Raw genomic sequence first — 25,101 nt, forward strand, 5'->3', positions numbered from 1 at the left:
CGCTGAGACCTCCAGGTGCATGTCGTGGTCCGGAGTTCCCTCTGGTCTTCATTTCCTCCTCCTCTCTCCTTTACTTAAGACCCGGCCATAGCCTTGGAAAGACCCCTGCAGGAGCCCAGCCCCATCCTTCCAGCCCCCCTGTGGGCTCCAGGCAGTCACACCTCCTTTCTGGACTGCAGGTGGCTCACGCCCTGGGGTCGACCCCCTTCCCGGATCCCCACTGGTGCACAACCCTGTGGACAGAGTGTGCTGGCGACATTAGGAGCCACAGTGTGGGCTGGCTAGGACCAAGTTTCCAGAAGAGACACAAAACAGAGGCTGCCCTTGTCCCCCTCTCTGTGATCCGTGAGTGGAGCCCCCGAATCCCAGCACCAGACCGGAGGGGCGGGGGGCGGGGGGGCGAGTGTGCGCTGAGACCTGCTGCCTACCAGGTTTCCATATACATAATCTAAATATATGCTTTGCAAATTGAAAAGCGTTCACGTATAGAATGTGGCTGTGGGGAGCGAATGCTCTCTTTGAACGTGTCTCTTTAAAGGCAGAATTTGCCAAGTGTTTTCCTGCCCTGAAGGAGCCACTTGAACATGGCCGCAGATGTAAAATGGAAATTGAAGTGTCTCTCCAGGCCACCGTACAGGGATAAGACAGGCGCAGGCTATTCTAAGCGCTCATTAATAGCAGGTCTCCGAGGGCCCGGCAGCAGCCAGAGGATTGTACTCATTAAAAAGGTGACGAGGTAGAGTTTTGTGCCTTCCATGCTTGTCACTGTGGGATCCTGGTGTTCAGATGTCGCCAGCGGACCCCAGAGGGGTGCCCCCGGCTTGCTGGCATGGGCGACTATTTTCTGAAGGGTTTGAAAGCGTCTCCCACTCGTGGATGGGGCGAGCAGCCCTTGGTGTTTGTCAAGTGGGTTTGTCTCTCTTCCGAGGCAGGGCCTGGATGGCGTTATCTCGAGACAGAAGCAGAGAGAGCTTTAGCTCATTGGCTAATGAAAGATCATTGGGGATTCCATTCCCAACACGGTCCTTTAGATGGCATAGTAAAGGGCCTAGAGCCTCCAGTGTGGTCTGGGCTGGGGGCTTGGGGTCTTCAGCAAAGTCTGGAAGGGACAGGACCCTTATAACTGAAGGGACTGGCCGATGGTTTCCTGGGAGTCCCAAATCCCAGCAGTGTCCCCTTGCCCAAGGCCACTGCTTTGTTTTAGAAGAAGGGGATTCTTGGCTCAACCTTTTTTTTTTTTTTTTTAAGATTTTATTTACTTATTTGACAGAGATCACAGGTAGGCAGAGAGGAAGGGAAGAAGGCTCCATGCTGAGCAGAGAGCCCCATGTGGGGCTCGATCCCAGAATCCTGGGATCACGACCTGAGCCAAAGGCAGAGGCTTTGACCCACTGCGGCTCAACCTTCTTTCTCTTGTCCGTCGGTTCCCTCCGCTTAGCAGTGTGTTTGACCGGAAAGGCACTTGATTTATTGAATGAGCCAACAAAGGAATGCATGAGGGGCTCTCTGGTCCCAAAGACTGGCCCTTGGTCCCTTCTCAAAGTGCAGCCCTTTGGGGATTTTTTTCACTTGTGACCTTTAGTAGCTTCCGGGCTGTGGCCTTCACCTTGAAGTTAGGGTCACCACAAGGGCACAGATCTGAGGAAATGAAGACAAGAAGATGATCATGGCCTCAAGCTCCTATATAGAGTGTTTTCTCTTATTTGTTTTTATGACATGATATCAATACTGTGTTGAGAACTAGGTTTATTTTTACCCTTCATTAGCAGGTAGAAAATGACTGTGTTACTTATGAAATGTTCACAATAACCTGGGTTTAAATTAAACTACACTTCAAAAATTATAAAGCTCAATATTAATAAAATGGGTTCAGGGTTGGAGGGGTGGGGAGATAGGGAGAACATTCTGCAATTTTTTTTTAATGCAAAAGAAAGACACTTGGCTCACCTCTGAGAGAACTTGAGTTGCCCTGCAGAGGTTTGTCTCTCACAATTTCAAGAGCCGACGAGAAGTCCCAGGGAGAGAGAAATATGGCAGCAAAATCCATTCACCTGAAGACATACTACGCAGCACATCCCTGGGAGGGCCTGGAAGGTTGTGTGCTATACCCTTGGCTCTGAGTTTCTGAGAAGCCAAGGCAAAGAGGGCAGGAAAAGCAGTGATGAGGTTTTTAGGAGGTTCAAGGCCTTGGGCTTTGGAGGGAAGAAAACCAAGAGGGAAGAGTGAGCATAATCTTGATCCTTTTTTTTTTGGAAAATAATTTTGAATAACTCCTTAAAAGACCAAAAACCTGTCACTCATGGTCTCAGGGTACCCATCCTCTTGCTGAAATATCCCTCCCCAATTACTTGGAACTGCCTAGTGGGTGTGTCATGGTGTTCTGATGGCCCAGGAGTACTGCTGCTCAAAGTCAGCCCAGGCATCTGTCTGCAGACCTATCATTAGGGCACCCCTTCCTGGGAAGAGCATCTGATTATGCCTCTGGGTGATGAAGGGCCCACGAGCAGGCTGCGGTCAGGGTGAGGGAGGGCCTCGAGCTGAGGCCCTGCAATTGGGTGGGGTTGGAGGGTGAGGGTCTGGGGGGATGCTGAGGACAGGTGCACCTGATTTCACAAGCACAGTGGGTTGGACGCTGTGGCTGGTTGGTGGGAGGCCAATCCAGTTATGGCATTATTGAGCCATGCTCGGATGTGACCTTGGTGTCTCCTACACATCAGGTACCTCGAAGTGTGAGTGGACCACAGAGTTCCGAGAATCTCTAGATTACTCTGGCAAGAGGATCAAAGTCTTCTTTGTGTTATTTGACCTGATATGACATTCATCACAAGTCTCTCAAATGAGGAAATGAATTAATGATTGAATAAGTGAGTGCCATGACTACTACCATGGTTCAAATGCCATCCTTGCTTCAGCTGCTGTTCAAGGTCACTTCCTCCAGGAAGCCCTCCCTGCATTCTCCTGCCCTTTCTTATCAAGACTCTTACAGCACTGGATGTGTGACCAAAGTGTGAATGCCTTCCTAGCTGCTAACAATTGGAAGGTCTTTTTGTGTTTTCTTGTGGTTCCTCATTCTAGCCAGACAACAAACACATTTCTTCAACATGTACTCATTCAGCTCTTATCATTGGCCCCACTCTGTGCTGGACCCAAGGAATTCAAGAGGAAAGTGAACAGATAAGGAGCTTATAGTCTAGTGTTGGAGCTGGCAAACCCTAGCCCCTCAGCTGGACTGAGCCCAACTGCCATCTGTTTTTGTAAATAAAGTTTTATTGGTACACAGACATCTCCATTTGTTCACATGTGGACACATGTTCACATGTGTTTGGCTGCTTTTTGAGTTTCAGGGACGGAATGGAGTTCAGTGACAGAGACCACATGGCCTGCCAAGCCCAAGATATTTGCTCTCCGGACCTTTACAGAAAGATTTGCTGCTGCCAGTGCTAATGAGAAAGACAACCTAGAAAAAGATCATTCCAGCATGGTATGTGAGAGGCAAGGACAGGGTACTATGGCTGAGCCCGGCAGGCCTGGGGTTGCATGTGTTACTGCAGATAGGGCAGCTGGGAAAGCTGCTCTCGTGGAAATGTTACGTGAGCTGAGACACGAAGGCTGAGGAGGCTGCTCTGTGAGTTGCTAGGATAGAACATTCCCGGGGGAGGGAAGAACATGTGCTAAAGGCCTTTGATGTGTTGTAGGAACGGACGGAAGCTTGTGTGGCCGGGAATGCAGTGGACAAGGAGAGAGTAGGACAAAACCAGCATTGGAGGTGTAGGCAGGGCTAGATCAGTGATTCCCAAGGGTGCCTTCTTGCCCTCTTGAGCTTGTTTGGGATATTTGTGGGGGGCGTGCCATAAACTCAGTCAGCAGGCACCAAGGATGGAAGACTTCAAATGGTACATGGAACAGTCTGACCCACCAAAGGACTGTCCTGGGTCCTGCGTGACTTCGGGGTGTCCTAATGGGTGTTCATGAAAGTGGAAAGCCAATTTCTCATGATCTTAACCTGGACCTAACTCTCCTGTTCATATAAACTGAACATAACTTTGGCACAGGATCATGTATATATTGAATTATCTAGGAATGGATCTACCATATAAATTAAGGAAAGATTGCACTGTGCTTTGTTTGGAACATCATCAAGTGGTGTTCGCCATGTGGGGAAAATCACGTCACTCATGGCAACGTCCCTTTTGGTATTTGAGTCTTCCGAACAATACACCTGTTGTCACGTGTGTTTGTAGCTATGGCATTCACTCTGACTTTCCACACAAAGGCACATCCTTGTGTTGATGAGTGAAGTCATGCCGGAGAATTTGCATATTGAAATGTGTATTATTTTATTACAAATTACTCCTTCTCTTTCCACCTTTATATTACAGTTAAGGCATTATGTTGATTAAAACACCAAGCAATGTTTTAGTGTAGAGAAAAACCATACTACCTCTGAATTTTGCCTCAGGGTAGCAGAGAAGCATTATCAGATATTGTCTAATGAGAGAGCACCAGGGCTGGACCCCACTGTTCTGTGTGGGTCTTGAATCCGAGTTTGGATTTCATGCTAAGAAAATTGAGGAGCCCTGGCAAGATTGTAAGAAGAGTGGTGGGTTCTTGGAGGCAAGGATACTGATTATACCTCCTCTTCTTCTCTTTGATCCCGTACTTACTCCCCCCAGCTCGTGGTACAATCTGTAAATTAAGGAGCTACCAGCCAGAGCAACCTCAGCCTGAGAGCTTAGCAGGTCTGCGCCTCTCCTTACAAGTGAGATCGCTCTGGCCAAGAGGGGTTCAGTGGCTTGTCTGGGCCAGGTGGTAAGTGGTATCTGGTAAGCATGGTGTATATGTGTTTGGGTTTGGTCCCTGCCTCCCTTTCCTGCCCCTGAGAGCCTGTCCTGGTCCTTTCGGGTTTCCCTGCTGGCCAATCCACCCACTAACCTTGGCCACCTGCCCAGGCCGGGTCCTGCTCCCAGGCCTTCCCCCTCACTCCCGTTACTCCCATGCCAGGAGCTGGCTTCTCAACCTTTAGACCCCAGGCCAGGATCTAAGAATATCTCCAAGAGTATTCCCCAACACCTGCAACAGATGTGCCCGCAAATTACCGGGTCCCCGTGGGAGGCGGGGGGGAGCAAGGGAGGAAAGGGCATCGTTTTTCTAAAAGCATTACACACTTAATTTGCAAAGTTACATCACACGTTCATGCACAGGTCAGCTCTCTGGGAGCTTATTTCAAGACCAGAGGCAGGTCCGTGTTCCTAAGTGCATTCTTCACAGAGAAGACAGCATGGACGGGATGGGGAGGACTGTACACGTCAGATGCTTTCGTGTCTACAAGGTCAGATGGGGGAGAGATGGATATTCACAGGGCCCCTTCTCTGCCCCTGTCTCGATAGATGCCATCCTTCATCCTTCAAAGACCCCGTGTGCACTTGAAGCACCCCCATCTCACAGGTGCAGAAACTGAGCTACATGACATCATGCATACTTTTACCCCTTACACGCCCTGTGACACAGGCAAACCTGAACTTGAACTCAGGTCTCTAGACTCTCACCATGACTTGAGACATGTGAGTATGAGGTATAGAGCTCATCATATGTGTCTATCATGAAGAAGCACATACACATCGAGGTATACTTTTTTTGTTGTTGTTATTAGATAGGTCTGGGTTCTTTATTTTATAAGAGGCATGGAAAGCTATAGAACCCATGTGAGATTACAGCCAGAAGTAGAGAGAGAGTTGTCTGCAGAACAAGTTTAACAGGAAGTGGTAAAAATGAATAAAGTTTGAGTTCAATCTTCCAACCCATAAATTCCAGCTCAGCCAATGGACAAAATAATTGTATTGAGTTTTTTTTTGTTAATGTAAGGATTTTTGAATATTAATGTGAGGGCAGTTTCATGTGCAGAATAGAACATTTTGAAGTATTTGGTTTCCAAAATTAATGTTAGATACATTATAGCTACAAAGTTAAAAGCCTAGTTCTTCCTTATGCTTTCAATTTCTGCTTATAAATGATATTATCCTATTCATTCTCCTATTAATTTTTGTTATGATTTTATATATATATGATAAAATTTACTATTTTAATCATTTTTGGAAGTTTAACTTGATTATTTGTGAAAAATCTAGTTTTGAAGAGAATAAATTCAATTCTTTTCCCTGTAAACGTAAAGAAACTCAAAAATATGGAAAGCTTCATGAATTTGCATGTTATTCTTACACAGAGACCATGCTACTCTTCTCTGTATCATTCCAATGTTAGTGCTTGTGCTGCACTGTTTTAATCATTTTTAACTGTACAGTCCAATGACATCAAGTATATTCACAGGCACATACCTACTTTATAAAAACAACCTAAGAAATCTTTTCTAAAAATTCTAGCAAAGGACAAATGGATCAAAGTCTTCTGGGAGAAAAGGCAGCCCCAGAGGCCACCTTGTCCACATTCCTGGGGGCCGGAGAGCGCTTGGAGGCACCTGTGCTTATCTGCTAAGATGTCTGTTTTGGCCGGGTTTTACCAGCCTTGAGACTTCATTGCCTGTCACCGCGGAGAGAGCATCTCAAAACCAGGCTCCCTCCCTCTATTTTTCAAAGCCATGCTTCCCCAACCAGATTTACATTTTCAAAAACCCTTCAGATAATCACAGACCCAAGAAACTTCCACTCCTCTGAGGTTTAATTAGGAGAAACTGTCTTTCTAGTACTTCCAAGAGCCTTGCTCTAAATTTCTCAGCGGCAAGAGAAGGTTCACAGCGGATGAGTGGGAGCAAGCGGAACCTGTGAACAGCCACCCCCTCTGTCCCCCTCTGTCCCTTGCAGCGGAGATAAAGCCATGTTGCAGGTCACTGAAATCACATTGTGAGTGTGCCCTGTATCATTAGGACCCAGAGAATGGAGATGATCGGAACGCAGGATAACACATTAGCGATAGATAATAGAGTCTAAATAAACATAATCAGCTTTCCTCTATGTCTTCAGACCAAAGCTTATCTATAAATACCCTAATGACGCCCAACCAGCCAATTACTCGTTTCTTGGAAGAGCCCCTTATTAATGGCGTTGCAGTGAGGGAAAAACATTAATTATTGGACACAGTGGGATCTTTTACGTTCTGTCTGGTCCGGACAGCACCAATTAATGCAACAATTATTATCAACGACCGTGGCAGCATACCGAGTGCAGCCACCCCAGGCTGGTTCGATGGGGTGGGAAGAACGTGCACGCTGGGAAGACATCACCCACACTCTTTTCATGGAGCCTGCTTCTTCATCACTGCGGAAGCTGCCGGAACAAAGCAGAGAGTGGCCAGAGTGTGTTGGTTTTTCTATTTAAGCCATAAGATAGTAGTCCTGGGGTGCTGAATGGGGGAGAGTGGGAGGAGTCAGGCACTGGTCTGTTGTGTTGAGTTGCTAAGTGAAACTAGGCAGAAGAGTAGAGAAGAGAGGCCACCTTCAGAGCATGGGGTGTCTGGCTTGGCTCCTGCACACTCCTCCATACTCTTCTCTCCCACTCATTATAGTACACCCCATGCTTCTCCCTCAGCTTTTCCAGTTCAGCTGTGTTCTATCCTGCCCCAGGACATTTGCACAAGCTATTGTTAATACCCCAAAGAGCGTCTCTGTCCTTTATAAGGCTGACTCCTTTCTGAATGTGGTACAAAGGTTCCCTTTGCAGAAAGGTCTTTCTTGATCTTGAACCCCAAATACAAATTTTCTTAATATTAGTCACTTCTTGTTTCTATTTTTGCACAAAGTCAATCATAAGTCTTGAGATATTTAACAGCTCTATCTTATTATTTTATTTGTGTCTGTCTCCCTCACAAGAATGTAAGCTCCATGAGGGCAAGGACTTTGTCTTTTTTCTCCAGCATCTACCCAAGTGTTTTGCATTTAGGAGGGGCTCAATAGATGTTTGGTGAGTGAGTAAATAATGCACGGTGTAGAAACAGATTGTACTTGCAGGTGCTATGGAGAGTAAACCAGCTATCTTCTTGCAAAAATTCCACAAAGGGGAAAATAAATTGTTCTATTCAGAGCACTAACATCTTCTGCAGACTCTGTGTCAGCTGTACTTCTGCACTTCATAGGTGATGGACATGCTTGAGGGGCCTGTGATGGGCTGTCCTGTAACCTACTGGCTTCTATTATCACTCACATCATGGTCCGTTATTTGAGCTGACTACAAATCAGTCTGCTCTGCCCAAGGTACAAACCTGTTGCAGGAATGCTTTTATTTTTCTCTTCTCGGTGACAAGGAGGGGCTCTCTTCTGGGAGGCATTAATTACAAAGCACTTTGGAAAATTAGTCCAGTGAAAGATGGAAGGGCTCCCCTGAGCCGTGGTCAGGGCTCTGTGTAGTGGGCCTGCCCCTGTGGCCCTTCTGGAGAAAGATCTCTAGGCTATTTGTGCTAGAAGTTACCCTTTGGAGTGTTAAAGAAGTTCATATGTGTTATTCAAGGTCAAAGCCCAGTTCAAGAAACTTACCTGACCTTCCTGCACCTCTGCAATCTGTAGTTACTAACCACATCCAACCCTGTGCACCCTTCCCTGAGATGACCTTCTTCTGAGGTTTTCTAACCAAAGTGGAGCCATGGAAGCTCAGAGGCAGTCCTGGGGTGTACTCAGCCTAGGACTGCTGTACAGATGTGGCCACAGCAAGAATTACCATCCCATTTCTTCCAAATAACCATCTCCAGGGAAATACTTAGAAATGACAGGGACACTCAAGGCATCTGTCAGGGCTGGTTTTTCTTTCATCTCCCTGAGAATGGCAATGACCTCAACTCACAATCATCTCACCCGCTCCGCACGCCTCTAACACATTTGATCTTGACCCTGCAGTTAGGCACAAGTGTGGACTGCTCAGTTCCTGGTCTGTTTGGGGGCAGAAAGGTGGGGATCCACTGGAGGGCAGGGTATACAGTGTCTCTACACCCTGCTCAGCGCCTAGCTTGCTGATGCCTTGGCCATGTCCAGTAGAAGTTTATCTCAGTGCTCCACTTTGTCAACATTCTGGACCCTTCCTCTGACCGCTGAGACCAGCCTGTGACCCATGGAGAGTGGGAACCAGAAACTATTCATCCTTCTATCTCCGGTGCCTGGCCCAGGGTCCTAGCCCCAGAATGACTTTCAGCCTTCAGAATGAGCGAATGTGTAAGCCCTTGAAAGAAGCTGCCGAGGGCATTTCAAAGGGAGCTGTCCCTGCTGTGGAATGCCCATCCTTTCCCTCCTGCCCAAGAAGGAGCATTTGGAGTTACTGTGTGTTTCTGTATGCCCAGCAGGAAAATGAAACATTATAGCGAGATGTTTCCAGACAAGGAAGCTGGTGGATCTGAGTTCAAATCCCAGTCCTGCCACCTACTGGCAGAGGGTATTGGACATGTTCCTGAACCTTCTGGTGCCTTTGTTTCCTTGTATGGAAAATACAAATAATGGTCGTGATCTCCTCATGCTGGAGGGGTGTTTGATGTTTGGCTAATATCAGTCGAGTGTTAAGCATGGTGTTTGGGACAAAATAAACCTCCAATAAATATTAATGGCTGTGATTACTACTTGTAGCAATGAAGAGTTTTAGAACACAGGAGTGAGGTCTCCAAGGACGGTCAGTTGATAGTTTTATACTGACTGCCCTGGGGAGCTGAGCATTGTCCTGGGCTCTGAGGTTACCGTGGTGACAAAGATTGGTTCTGTCCCAGAGAATCTGTTGCACGTTAACCAAATACAGTTTCTTGCTGCTGGGAATCTTATTTATTCTGAAGACCCTGACCCATGTACTGCAGGAAGACACCTCACATTGGTGCGAGGTGTTTGATGAACAAAAAGAACGACAGTGACCTTGGAGAGTGGACTGCTTCCGAGGGGGCCTGTGGTGGTGTGTGGGGTGTGTTTGACCACTGACTGTAGTCTCTGGATTGTGCTGGGCAATCATTAACCATCTTCCAATCAACCAGGGCCTGAAGCCATGTAGAAATATCCATTCAGAAGGTTCTAGATCATAAATCATGGGCTGTAATTCAGATGGTCTGCTGTTAGGACTCTCAATCAGGATTCGTGTTTGAAGCTACTGTATGTTTTTTCTGTTTGTGGCTTCTTGGTATGTTTGACACTATCACACAGATTATGATGAAGGCCCTCTGGTTACTACCCACTGCTCGGGAGGACTGTCACTTTCTGGGATCCCCTGGAACCCTCCCAAGTGAAGTTGTCTGTGCCCCATAGTCCCATAGTCGCTGTGTTCTCTGACCGTCTGCATTCTCCTTTCCCCATCTGATCACCCAGCCTTCCTGCTTGTGTCTCGTGACATTTTGTGCAAGTTCAGTATCGTCCTCAGCATAGTACCTACACGTGAACCTCACATAATTGGGGTCCCTCACGTAATATGTGTACCTTACATAATTGCTCTAACCACCTACCTTATTTAATTGGAAACCAGGAACCTTTGAGCTATCTAATGACATCATCTGACTTTTATTAATTTCTGCCTATTTGCTTAGTTGCCAATTTCTAAACTTGTCTTGAACCTTGATGAGGGAAGGAAATGCTGAGCAGGCAGCTTTTGTTCAAGCAATAAATGAAATATGAAATGAAAAGAAATGAAATCAGTAATAAAAGAAACCCACAAAAATATTAAGTTGTGGTACTGAAGACCATCTCTACTGAGTCTGCAAAACACTTTCCTTTACTATGAAGATGGGAAAGTTTCCTAGGCTCCAAATTGGCTCTGGGTAGTATGTAGGAGAAACCAGCAGGCAGAAGGTTCAGGCCTCCCCTGGTGTATGTAGTAAGTGGCTAAGAAAACATGCCTTGAGACAGGCGGCTGGCTAGTCACACGATCTGGGGTGAGTCATCTAGGTTTGTGGGACCTCCATTTATTCAGCTATAAAAAAGGAGCCAAAATTAGCCCCCATATCATAGGGCGGTGCTGGGCTTAAATGAGATCATTGGTGTGACACACTTAGCACAGTGCCTGGGTCATCGAGAATGCTCAGTAATGGAAGGAAGGATGAGTGCTTTTCTAATAACTGGAACCAGTTGAAGGTGGTCTGAGCTTCCTTGGGAATGGGCAAGGGAGTCCCCTGCTAGTGGAAGTCCTTTAGAGAAGGCAAGAGGCTCTCAGAGTTTCTGGTGTGACAATCAGCTAGGGAGAGTGTTCAAGTTCGATTCTGATTTAAATACATCGTGGGGGAAGCCTGAGATTCTGGATTTCTAAGGAGTCCCGGGGAATGCTGGTGTTGCCACTGACCACACTGGGGTGGCAGGGAGCTGGTTAGTTCCTTGGGGAACTGCTGCAGAAGGTCATCGATAATCCAGACAGAGCAATGAGCTGGACCCCTGCTGTCCTAGAGGGCGGCTCCTGGCCACTCACCTTGAGCATTTGAAATGTGGCTTTGTCCAAATTCAGATGTACTATGAGTGCAAAATACGTAAAAACTTAGTATGTAAAAAAAGAATGTGAAATATCTCAATAATTCTTACTACATGCTGAGGTGATAATATTTTGGATTGATGAGCTTAAGTAATCTGTTCAATTAATTTCACCTGTTTCTTTTTACTTATTTTGTTGTATAGGGATATTGGGCAATTTAAAGTGACACAGGGGGCTCCTATTTTCTTTCTTTCTTTTTTTTTTTTTAAGATTTTATTTATTTATTTGACAGAGATCACAAGTAGGCAGAGAGGCAGGCAGAGAGAGAGGAGGAAGCAGGCTCCCTGCTGAGCAGAGAGCCTGATATGGGGCTCCATCCCAGGACCCTGAGATCATGACCCGAGCCAAAGGCAGAGGCTTAACCCACTGAGCCACCCAGACCCCCCCTCCTATTTTATTTCTATAGGGCAGAGCCACATTATCGCTCTGGTCCCTTGGGAACGGGAAGCCCCAGGAGATTGGCTTCTCACCAGGGCTCTAAGCTGATGGCCCCCCATGTCCTTGTGTGCGTCCTGTGCGTGCCCTGGAGCACATGTGTGGCCCATCTCCTCCTAGTGGTGGGGGCAGTGAGCAGGGAGAGAGAGCTCCGGGGGTCTCCAGCCTCCTGTTTCCCTGGGTCGGGGCCGAGGGCGAGGTGGGAGTTTGTATGTTCTCTCCCTCTCGTTCTTTCCTAACTAGCAGGACACGGACTGTTGTGCCACCACGGGGGTCATGGGTTTCTACCTCAAAAATATGATTTCTTGGGACCTGTTCTGGAGGCAGTTAAAGATAAAGCCCACTTCATCTTCAGCCCAGAGCTCCTCACCGGATGGACACATCACCACCCAGTATAAAAATGGCTGTGGGGGTGGGGCGGGAAGAAGGTCCCTCTCGGAGCTGGGTTTTAGGAACCCGGGCGGCAGAGGCCCTGGGAAAGCCCACAAGACAGCACCATTTCCTGGAAGGTCATCTGGTGGCTCTGGCTCGAATTCACATGAGGGTCCAAAGGAGGGAGGCCTGTCACCCTGCAAATGACAGGGCCACCAGAGTCGGGCGTTGACCTGTCCCAGGCAGCTGCTAATTCAGACCCTCGAACCGAAGACTTCTAATCTTGTCTCCAAGCTTGCCTACCTACATCCAGCTTCCTCTCTTAAAAAATATGTATTTTTTGTCATGCATGGTTTTTGCATGCTTCAGAGTGAAACCAGAATCCGAGAAGAGCCTGCTAAGGTCACCCCCAACATTTACGCCTTTCCTGTCCGTGATGACAGCTGGATACGAGGTTCTGACTTGGGCGTGAGAGTAACAGGCTGAAAACCACGTATGACTTGGAAAAGCTGTTTCATTGCCTGCGACCGGCAGAGCGGGGGGAAGCAGCTTGAATCCAGTCCCTACCCCTTTCTAGTTGAGATGTCACACAAGTGATGCAAGAGATGCCTTGGTGTCCTGATCTGGAAGATAGTGATGATGACACCACCTGCCCCCCACCCGGGCCAAGCTGCAGGGAGAATTATGGGCTTAATGTGGTAAAAGGCCAAGAATAGTTCCCAGTGGCTGGGAAGGCTGAACACATGTAACCGTTATTCTGAGCTAATGAGGGCTCCTGAAGGGGCAGCTTCTTTTTTCAGCTGGAAGATTACTAGAAAAAACCCAAAATTGCACACCTGGTTGAGTTAAGAGTCAGGTCCTGTGTGGCAATGATGTAACATGCCTATTTCTGGCAGATGTGGTCATTTGGGGAGTGACCCATTTTTCCTGTACTTCATCGAAGTCATTGCAATGGGTTTCATCAACCAGCAGGCTTGGGAATGAGCCATGGGGTTAGAAGGAGACTTTTCTTCCACGTCAGGCTGCTTTCACCACCCCTGTAGCTCAAGTCAGAGCAAGGGAGAGCACGAAGGGATGCTTCCATGGTGACATCTGTCCATGTTCATAATGATGACAGCAGAGACGGGCAGAGGAGCAGAGCACGCAAGCCCCCCCACCCCGATTCTCTAGGGGATGATTGCTGCATAGAGAAGGTGGGAAGATTCTTTGCTTTTTTGCTTGGTGTTTGGCCTGAGAAAGGGAAGGTCGAGTTTCTAGGTATCCATAGGACCTTTGGAACACTGAACAGCAGCATCCAAGGGGAACACCGACAGAGGGTCAGAAGGTTCCTTGTCTGTGAGTTTCTGTAAAAGTCTGAACATGAACCCTGAGAAGTCATTGCCATGGCATTTCTGTGCCACCCATCCAGCTGGAGCAGGAGGCTCTATTTGAAGGAGAGTACAGAAGGGCAGCAAGTACAGAGAATCTGGGGGTTCAAACCCTCTTTGGAATGAGGCTGAGTGTGAGTACAAATGGACAGACCTTCAGAGAGGGAGAAAAACCACAAGAGACTCTTAACTCTAGGAAACTGAAGGTTGCTGGAGGAAAGGTGTGTAGGAGCGTGGGATTCCTGGGTGATGGGCATTAAGGAGGGCACAGGGTGTGATGGGCGCTGGGTTATATGAAACTGATTAATCATTGAACACTACATCTGCAACTAATGATGCACTGTAAGTTGGGTAATTGAATTTAAATAAAAAAAATGAATAGACAACTAGCTCGTTCATCAACTGACCCCGTATATGTTGAGTTGTCGGTGGTGGTCGCCGATGGATCAGTGAGCCAAAACAAATGAAGCCAATGCTAAGAGCAGAGATTTGGGCCAGATGTTGTTGGATTAAAATCTTGCTCCTCTGCTGTTGGCTGTGTGGTGTAGCTCAAATCACTCCACCTCTCTGAGCCCCAGTGTTCATGCCTATGAGATGGAAGAAGATACTGACCTTATGGGGTTGTCAGAGCAACTCAGCAAGACGGGACCCAAGGCCTCCTGAACTGCCTGGTTCAGATCCAGGCTCCCACGGTTCTGCCTGGCCTTTGGCTCCCCAACTGCTTCTCATCTTCTGGGTTCAGCTTAACTGTCACCTCTCGGAGAAGCCTCGATGATCCCCAGTGGAAAGCCCCATGCCCATTCCTCCTATTTCCAATTACCTTCTATCCCTGCTCCTAGTTTCTTTCCTTCCCAGCTTGTGACACAGTCTGTGATTTTCTTGTTTGCTTGTTGTTCTTTTTTGTCTTTTTTGTGTGTTGACCGCTGGCTGTCTCTGGCCACAGGAGTGAGGTCACCAAAGGCAGAGGAGTGATCCTTACTGTTTGGGGACATGGAGTACCTTGATCAGTGCCTGGCTTACGTATAGTAGGTGGCTGGAGAATTTGAAGGAAGATCCCTATCACCAGGGCAAACTTCTGAGCCCTGTTAGTCCGTGACTTTTCTGTATTTTGATTCCAGGAGCCATTTTAAAGAGTTGTGGTATGGTAAAGAGAGGTCCAGGGTGGGTTTCGCTGAGTACAGGAAGTAAGTGACATGAAGTAGGAATCTGTAGTGTTAGACAAGCTTGTGGGATGGCGTACGGAGTGCTCAGTGCCCCCCAGATTGCAAACAATTTTATTCTTTTTTTCTATGCTCTTCTTTCTACGGAATTTTTATTCCTTGCTTACAGATACAAGCCACACAGAATGCAAAGTTTAGGGGGGGAAAAGGATGTAACCCTGAAGAACGAGAAAAAGAAAACTAGAAGTTTTATGATCTCAATTTACAAAACCAATGATTTAATTTATAATATCTGTGGAAGTGGCCAATGGGTGAATTCACATATTAACCCACAAACTTACCAAAAAAGTCTCTCTAGGTAGGAAAGGTAGTATCTCAGGACTTACTGGTTTATTCGATTCAAAAAAGAGGACAACTCTTTCTCTCTGTAAGTTTAAATAAGGACACCTTTTTTCATAAAATCATTTCCCATTAAAAAGAATCAATGTTTCCTTATGTATAAGAACGATGCAACACTGTGGATTTCTCTTTTCACCTGGAGTGGTAGGAAGCTCAAAATTAATTTCCACATTTAATAATAATATTCGCTCTCAGGTTGTTACTCCTATGTATTTCTGGTTTTGAAAAGAAGCAGGACGTGAGTTTAAAAGGTGCATTTTGGCAATGTGGTTTGCTGACTAAAAGCCTGGGGCTAAGTTTTCTCAGATGGACAAGTCACTCTGACTCATTTTTGCTGTAACATTTGCTGAGACATCTCTGTGACCCTGAGCTTCTCTCTCCCTTGCTCTGGTCCAAAGTTCCCTCAACTCTTCAAAGAGGAGGTTCAATCTGGGCATTTGTGATTGAAGGAAAAGGGTTTGATTCTTTCAGTGTTCTGAGGCACAGAGAAGCCCCCTGTTCTTTTTCTGCATGTTTCAGGGCAGTAAAGCAGGGATTCTTCTCAAACTTGCTTTAAAAACAAAACAAAACACAACAAAACACATTGTCTTTCATCCAAAATAAAACTGATGAGGGGGGTAGCACCTAGGTGGCTCAGTGGGTTGAGCCTTTGCCTTCTGCTAGGGTCGTGATCTCAGGATCCTGGGATCGAGCCCCACATAGGGCTCTCTGCTCAGTGGGGAGCCTGCTTCACCTCTCTCTCTGCTTGCCTCTCTGCCTACTTGTGATCTCTGTCTGTCAAAGAAATAAATAAAATCTTAAAACAAACAAACAAAATAAAACTGATGGGGAATCCAAGTACATGAAACAGATCCTAGTCAAGCTGCGTCAGGTGCTTGCGTCAGGTGAGGTGAGGGGTGGGTTTGTGGGCAAAGTATCCTCACCCTGGGCTCTGATCCCTTCCAAAGCCTCCCTCCCCACACACTCCCCTCCCCTGCCAGGCTTTCCTAGAGTTCCAGGGGGGCTTTCCAGAGCCACATCATTACAGGAGTGCTCGATGTCTGCAGAAAATAAACTTCAGTGCCTAAATTTACCTGCCATAAACCAGACCTGCGTTGTAAGCCCCTCGGGGGCCAGGAGTACCTGGTGAAAACACTAGCATCTGTGAAATGAACAGACAAGTGAAGCCGTTTGTTTTCACATCAGGGGTCTGGTTTGGCTTCTCAAGTCCTGGAAGACCCCTCCCTCAATCCTCCATCTCTTAGGGCAACTGAATGTCTGACTTCAAGGACCCACAGAGCGTATTTTTTGGTTGTCCTTGTATCAGAGTGATCTGAGTCATCCTCGGTGGAAAGGCTGGCAATGTGGACATTTCAAAACTTTGCAACTGCCGATTTCATTTTTTTTAAGCATTCAAGGCTGTTTAAACAGTAGCTTGAGTATTAAATTTGCACTTCATGGGACTTGGGGAGAGGGATGGGGAAGGGAGGAGGGGAGGATTTCCCCAAACCGTAGGAAGGATGGAAAACACTGTTGAGGTTTTTGTCTGGGAAAACTGGTTCCCCCCCACCCACCCCCCGCCTTCAATTGAAATATTGCTTTAAAGCATTGGCAGGCTTACAGAAGTGAAATGAAAAACAAATCCCACAAAAATCCTGGAGTACCATAAAAATAATGAATAAAGTAGTGCAAAATGCTTTGATTTCAGTAATATTTTTCAATAAAGCTGGTGCATTCCAAACAGATTGTATTTATCTTGAAGGAGGCCCTTGTGCACTGTGGCTTTAGAGTTTATAACAACATTTTGGTGGTCTTACTGTGATATGACAATAAGAAAGTTTTCATGTAGCGTAAGCAGCATAGACTTTGAAAGTGGGTCAAAAAGGGGTTCAAATCTCTCCTTCCCCTTTATACGTCTCCGGCCACTTTGAGTAAGTGACCATCCTTTTGGGGCTGAGTTTCCTCACCTGTGAAAATCTGAAGAGTAACGTCTACCTTTGTGGGCCGTGAAGTTTGAGAGAGCGTGTGCGAAATCTGCAGGGACCGTGTGTAGGCACTGGGACGGAGTCTGAGTAAAGATGGTGATTGTGTATTTGTGTCCAGAGCTCTGCAAAGTGTCTGCCGTCAACACAAAGGCCAGTCCTCCAACCGCACGGGGAGCTCCTGCTGTTCCCCTGTTTTTCCCTGGGTTCTCATGGCTTTTTATCAGATTATAATATGAAAATATATTTATTGGAAGAAGCATGAAAACTGAAGATGGACGTTAAGAAGAAGTTGCCCACAATCCCAATGAAACTCTAGTGTGTTTTTCTCCATAATACATATAAATCTGTATTTTTTTCTTTTGTCAATTTCTGTTTCTTGGCAAGAGAACAGTTTTATTCATTGACATTCTTAAATGTATTAGATAGGGCTGTGCCTACCATCTTTCTTTTACAATTTCTTAAAATACTCTTTTTACTAGAAAAAGAGTGATACATGTGCATTGTTAAACATTTAGAAAAAGTGAAAGCATAAGAAGAAATGAAAATATCACCCATGATCACAATACACAGAAAGTCCCTGCTGACATTTAGTTCTATACCCTTGTGCTCTTTCTCTCTCTTTATATATATATACACACACACACCTATGTATTATATATTATTACATATTTTATTATATTATATATTTTATTATATTTATATATTTCTTATTATTACATATTTTTTCTTCCAGTTTTGTTTAGATATAATTGATTCATTGTATAAGTTGAAGGTCTTCAGTATGATACGACATATGCATATATTGTGAAATGATCACCACTCTAAGTTTAATTAACATCATCAGCTCACACACTTACAATTTTTTTCTTGTGATGAGATATATAAATTTGAATTTAAAAACTCAAATTTGGAACTTCTTCAATGATCACTGTTGTAGACTACTTTATTTTGCCAAATAGTGCATTGAGAATACTTTCCTGTATCATTAACTTTTCTTCTATGTCATAAATTTTAGTGGTTGATATTTCATTGTTCTATATCATAATTTATCTTATTAATTCCCTATTATTAGATAGATTTCAGTATTTTATTATTATAGACAATTTTATAGTAAACATCCTAATAGCTAAATTTATGCTATGACATATTCGTTAAGTAAAAGTATGATATATTCTTTAAAATATATTTCTGAAAGTGAAGTTTCTAGTGGACTTGCATGCACATTTTTAAACATTTTCCCTAGCTGCCTTCCAGTAAGTTTATAACAATTTTTACTTCCTCTTGTAGTATATAAAAGTATCAGTCTTCTTGTACCTTTATGGTTATTATACTGGTAATATCGCCAAAAGAGGAAAATTTGATGCTAATTTGTCAAAAAGTCATCATACTTATTGTAATTTATATTCTTTATTATTATCATTTTTTTCTATTTTGAATTATCTGCCTTACCATATATATATATATATATATATATATATATATATATATATATATATTTCATACTGCTTTGTTGTGGTAAAACAAACAGGGAAAATGGATGAAGTATATTAATGAAGAATATAGTTAGATTAGTTTTGACAGTTGTGCACATCTGTGTAAATACTCAGATTAAGATATAAAACATGTTTAACACTCCAGAATAGAATCAAACCTCCACTGATCTATTTATCTATCCTTATGGTAATGCCACATTCAAAAAACATCATATACCTAGAAGTGAATCTAACAAAGGGTATGCAAGTAAAGCTAAAACACATTATTGAAGAAATTAAAGAAGACCTAGTAAATGGAAGGATATACTATGTTCCTTGATTGGAAAGCTCTACATTATAAAGATATTGATTCTCCCAAAATCCATCTATAGATTAAGTGCTATCTCAAACAAATTCTAGAAAGCCTTTATTTTCTGTGGAGTCAATGAGCTGATTCTAAAGTTACTTGGATATTTAAGAGCCAAGAAAAGCTAAGGCAATCTTAAGAAATAACAAAAATGAAGGATTTACATTACTAGATTTCAAGACTTATTATCAAACAATAGTAATTAAGGCAAGGAGTATTATGGGCAAAAGACTTGAACAGACACTTCAAAAAGAGGTTATTCAATGACCCATACGCTTATAAAAAGGTTTTCAACTTCATTAGTCAACAGGGAAATGCAAATTAAAGCCACAATGTGATACCACTACAAACTTGACAGAATGACTAAATTTAAAGGCAGACATATCAAGTGTTGGAAGGGTGTGGAGCGACTGGAACCCTTACATGCTGCTGAGAGGAATAGAAACTGGTAGTCACTTTAGAAAAAATGGTTTGACCATATCCAGTAAGTGTAACCTACGTATGATGCAGCAATTCCACTTGTAGGTATACCCAGCAGAAATGCATATACATGTTCATCAAAAGACAAATCATGTTTATTACTGAAATGTCGACCCGCAGGAGAATGGATAAATTGCTGTCTGGTCATACAATGAAATCCTTCATGGCAATGAGGATGGAAGAACAACTATATGTAAAAACATAACATTCAACAAAATAAGCCAGACATGGAAGACTGACCATGGAATGATTCCATCTATATAAAGTTCTAAGAGAGGCTAAACAAACCTAAGATGTTAAAAGTAAGGATAGTGGTTACTCTTTGGGGTATGAAGTGGTTGTTAGGGCACAAGAAGAGTTCTGAGCTGATAGTCATGTTCTGGTTCTTGACTAGGTGCTGACCATGTGGGGGCTTTCCTTTGAGAATTCATTGAGCCATATACTCATAACTTGTGCACTTTAAATTTTATACATTATTTCTTACGTTTTTTTTTTTTTCCAAAAAGAAAACAAAAACCTCAATGGCTAATGGTATATAATCTTTTTGCTTTGTGTTGCTGAGGCCAGACAGGTTTTCCTTTCTCAGGTAGGATTATAGAATTTCCTTTATGTATGACTAAAACATGATTTCTGGACTATTTCTACATAGTGGTTATTTTAATTAATATTGTCTGACTTTCAGGCAGCACTGTGGATCTAAAGACATTATTCTTTTGTTTAAGTTTTATAAAATTTTCTTCAATTGTTAGATTATTGTATCTTCCATCTTTTTGCCTATCTCCATTGACGTTCCTGATAAATGATAATTGAATCTCTTGAATTGTTTTTTTTTTAAACTATTTCCTTTTAAAATGCTCACCTCTCTATTCTGAGAAAATTTCTTGACCTTATTTTGTATTTCATTGACTTAAAAATTTAAAAAGTATTCAAGCTGCTATTTGTTTCTTTCAATTCAGCAATTGTGCCTCTCATCATTTTATAGAATTTCCTGATTTCTGATATTTTTAAATTATCAGCTGCTCTAATATAGTGTTGAGAATACAACTAGATCATTACTGAAACTTCTTCTGCTTCTTGCAGTACCAGATTCTCAGGACAGTATTTTCTCCAATTCCCCAGAGTGGCTCCCTTTCTGCACATCAGGATTTTCCTTTTCTAACTTCTTCACTCCATCTGCGCATCCTTATAGAGATGCTCAGAAATGAGAGCTAAGATGGGTTCTGTTATTAAATACATCTTTACTAAGTACATACATATTGCCAGTCATTCCCCAAGGTCCTAAAGACAGAACGGTGAACTCTTTACAAACCCTTCTTGTTCCCAGGATGTAGTCCCGACAAAACATAGGAAGCCAGCATACTTGGGACCTGGGAACTTCCTGTAAAGAAGAAATGTTTTCAACTGAAAATCTTCTTTTCATGGAGTTTAGAAATCACATGTGCTCTAGGAGGAGAATGAAGGCACATTCCAGAATTGACAACAGAGGGAACATCTGCACCAACTTCTTCTCCGTTAATGCAGCCCATTGAGAGCTGATGGAATTTTGAGACTGGCAATGTGGGTTTTGATCTTTGCAAATACTGGTCATGAAAAATGTTAACTCCAGTCATGGGCAGGAAACTCATGATCCAACTTTAATAACTAATGGGCCAAGGGTATCCTGGAGAAGACTCTGTGGCCCACAATACAGTCAGTATTAAGAATAGCCGGTCAGTGTTGTCAGGATTAGTGGAAGGAGTAACCCTTCCTACCGTTATTCCTTAGACAAATATTGCTGAGAAAGTTGGTAAATGGAAAACGGGGAAAAAAATCACTCTCTGTGATGCTTAACCCCTGATTCTGCCTATTGAGTTCATTTTGCAAATAGTTTACCTTGAAGACCCTTCCAGAAGTTCTATTGCCCAATCACACATGGGAGATGGGGGACATCACCAAGATAAAATTAAGATCTAGGTGGGGCTTGGTTCCTTGTGCTGTAGGAGACTTCTGAGCCAAAATGAGTACCCATGTCAGAAGGTGGGCTTGTTAGAATCTCTACTGCCTATCAGTCTGGGTGTCATTCCAGAACCAAAGTCACTTTTTAAGGAGATTCTGGCAGGAGAGGGAGGAACAAGGGGGATTCTCCCCATTTACTGAGGGGCAAAGTGACATCTTCATAGTCCAGGAGTCAGGCCCATATCCCCACCGATCCAGACTCTCTGGGTCAGATTATATGGCTTGAGTCAGAAGTAAAGAAGTGATAGAAAGTTCTTTGGGGATTTTGAGTTTGGTTTTGCCTGGCCACGGGAGGAGTTCTCCCACCGCTTCTCTCTGCCCGCTCATCCTTCCACCCGCCCCAACCATTATTTTCATCAGAAGCCTGGCATTGAGGAAAAAGTCAATCAGTGCTGGCTCTTAGGATTGTTGTTTGATGCCCTTGGCACATTTCTCTGTCTGTCATACGAGAGACCATTCTGGGCTCGCCGACCTCCTCTTCTAAGAAGCCAGAATGTGGGTGCCCCCGACACCATGAGAGATTGAGCTATGAATATCCAGCCTCAGATGAAAAATGCAAGACTTTCCATCTTTTCCAATTTTCTCCATGAGATCTGGCTTCCCAGTCACAGGAGAAACTGTTTAGAAAAATCAGGCCATGATTACCCCCAGGAGAAAATATGTTTTGAGTCTAGTGAAGGCCTTTGCTGAGTGACATTAATTATACTCGTTTAGGTTTGACATTATTAATTAACCTTCTCAGCTGTTTATATTGTAGCCTCTTATTAAAACAATATGATTAAAACAAATAATTAAAGACTATTACTACCACTTTAAATGTGTACACCATTTTAAGCTTACAAAAGGCTTCTATCCACAATCTGATTTGATGGCACACATTGATTCTGAAATATGAATATAGTACACTTTATTCCCTTTTTTCATTTTTTATTGTAGTAAAACATACATAAAATAAATTTTACCATTTTTACCATTTTAACTATAAAATTCAGTGGCATTAAATATATTTACAACATTGAATAACCATCACCACTATCCATCTGCACACCTTTTTCATCCTCCCAAACAAAAGCTCTATATGCATCAGACACTAAGTCCTCATTGTCCCCTCCCCCCAGACCCTGGTAACCTCTGACCTCTGACCTATATTCTGTCTCTCTGAATTTGACTATTTTAGGGACCTCATGGAAGTAGAATCAAACTTCTCCTTCTGTGTCTGGCTTTTTTCAAGGAGTATGATGTCTTCCAGTTTTTCATCTGTGCTTCAGAATGTGTAGAATTTCATTCCTTTTTAAAGCTGAATAATATTCCATTGTATGCATGAGTCACGTTTTGTTTACACATTCACTTGCTGATGGGACATTTGCATTGTTTTAACTTTTTGGTTATTGTGAATAGAGCTGTTGTGAGCACTGGCAAGACTCATCCTTATTAGACAAATGTGGTTGAGGGACCCATCTTGTCTCACAGAGGTAGAGACTGCTTCCTAAGTCTGACTGCATGTTAGAATGACCTGGGAAGTTGAAACAAACAAAAAACTCAAGAAACCACTCTGTATCATTAGAACGTCACATTCTCTGGAGGTGAAGTTTTTTTTTTTTTTTTTTTTTAAGATTTTATTTATTTTATTTGACAGAGAGAAATCACAAGTAGATGGAGAGGCAGGCAGAGAGAGAGAGGAAAGCAGGCTCTCTGCTGAGCAGAGAGCCCGACGCGGAACTCGATTCCAGGACTCTGAGATCATGACCTGAGCCGAAGGCAGTGGCTTAACCCACTGAGCCACCCAGGCGCCCCATGGAGGTGAAGTTTAAAGAACCCTCTAGGTGATTCTTCCATGCATCTGAAATTTTGCCCATGGACACCTAAGAGAAGGACTCTCAGCTTGGGCTACTCAAGACCATTCCTAGGCTTCCTCCCTGGGTGTCGGTTCTGTTATTAAAGCCACCCATCATTATCTATGGACTGGAGTGAATTTTCTTTATATCTTGTTAGCTTATAATTTGGAACAGGAAAAATATACCAAAGATTTTAAAATCCAAAATTCAAGCTGAAAAAGAAAGCATGCTCTCGATACCGTGAAGCAAAATGCTGGTTTGTTGGCTAAATATATGGAACTATTTGTTTCTTGAATTTTAATCATCTCGTTTTAATAACACACAACACAAACAATTGTGTGGGTTAATTCAGCTCCATTTAAGAAGTCTTGTTCTGTATGCCAAAGCTTGTTGTTCTGTCTAGTTAAATGTTCATGCATTAAAATGCTAATAATTAAACTGTTACGATTGACTAATGAACTCTGCCAGGGATAAATGACGGTCTTGTTAGATTCACGGTGCAGCGTGCCTCCTTTTATACTGAGAAAGTTAAAGGTTAAAGCGCTCTTGAAACCAGTGAGTGGATCTAGGAGCAATTACAATTTTGCCTTGAAACTAATAGTTACAATGTTTCCATTCCAACCCACTAAAAGTAAAAAGCAAAAAAAAGGGGGGGAGCCTTGAAGGGAGGATGACTCTGAACTCTATTCATGGAGAAGGATGTGGGGCTTTCTTTAGCCCACGGGGCAGATGGTGTGGCTGCTGAGACGAAAGCCTCCTGAATTACAAACATCCTTCTTAGAACCTGTCTCCCAAAATGCAGGCAGACATGGTGGGTTTCAGGACACAGCGGGAGGTGACCGGCGTCAAGGGTACTTACTCTTTGGAGCATAATGGTTAAACAATGCCCGCTATTTCTCCCAAATCTCTGTGTGATTTGAGGGAAGGTATTTAAACTCTCTGGACTTGAGTTTTCTCATTTTTAAGAGGAGAATAACAATAGCGGTTCTCCGTGGTGAGCATTCGCTTTGTCCAGCTGAGCAGCCGGCTCCCATTCTCACAGGAACAGCCTGGAGTGTGCTTGGTGTAGGAGCCTCGCTCCTTGGCTTTTAGTTTGTGCCGTGTTGGGGGGGGGAGTTGGTTCCAACACCCAAGCTCCAGCAACCGTATGACCAGAACTGGCCAATCAGAGAGTCCCATGCACCTGGCCTCAGTGAGGCCCAATCAGAACGAGTCCGAGCAAAATCCTGGGGCTGGGTCCATAGGGCTCTGAAAGCTGTGTTAGGTCAAAAATGGGTCCCCCAATAATGGGTCCGTGATTAAAGGAGCGAGACTGATACAAAGCGAAGGTCAAGCAAAGCTTTATTTCATGCTAAGCATCAAGAATCAGACCGACTGTCAAACAGACCGGTCTGGGATGCCCCCTTACAGAGGAAGGTCTGGGATGCCCCCTTACAGAGGACGACCCCTCCCTGCTTTCTAGACTAACTTGTATAGAGCATAGGCCATGGGGTTGGGCCTGGCCACACACAGGTGGCCAATGAGATTGTAACACACACAGGAAACTCCACAGTGATGCTAGGTGATTAATTGAATTACAATTTATCCTAGTAGACATTTGAACCAGCCTATCACCTAGTTCAGAATTGGTGCCCAAAAGGTGCCCAAAGGGTGGGGCCCATACTCCTTGGTAGCTCGGAGACAGTATGCCACCCCCACTGATTGAATACCTCCACCTGGCCTGACCCACCCTTGTACTTGGGCTTTGTTACCCAGAGCTGGCTCACCGGACTTGCTTTTAAGTCCCCTGGGGGAAGGGGAGCAGGGACTGTTTAAGGGTTAAACAACAAAGTTAT

General features: G+C 44.0%; 1 long non-coding RNA gene and 1 pseudogene across 5 annotated transcripts in view; one reads left to right on the plus strand and one right to left on the minus strand.

Moving 5' to 3' along the window:
* LOC132016813 (uncharacterized) overlaps positions 1–9,531 on the plus strand; it is a 24,491-nt gene extending 14,960 nt beyond the window's left edge. The window contains exons 3-6 of one of the 5 annotated variants that reach the window (XR_009404009.1): positions 3,339–3,481; positions 4,674–4,823; positions 5,388–5,561; positions 6,378–9,531. This is a non-coding gene — a long non-coding RNA (uncharacterized LOC132016813). Of the gene's footprint in view, positions 1–3,338; positions 3,482–4,673; positions 5,562–6,377 lie in introns of all 5 variants that reach the window. The other 4 variants (XR_009404011.1, XR_009404012.1, XR_009404008.1 and 1 more) reach the window with 4 other exon arrangements.
* Positions 6,176–6,272, minus strand: LOC132017027 (U6 spliceosomal RNA; annotated as a pseudogene).
* Positions 9,532–25,101: the final 15,570 nt, after the last annotated feature.

Source organism: Mustela nigripes, chromosome 4, assembly GCF_022355385.1.
Source record: "Mustela nigripes isolate SB6536 chromosome 4, MUSNIG.SB6536, whole genome shotgun sequence".
NCBI classification, from domain to species: Eukaryota; Metazoa; Chordata; class Mammalia; order Carnivora; family Mustelidae; genus Mustela; species Mustela nigripes.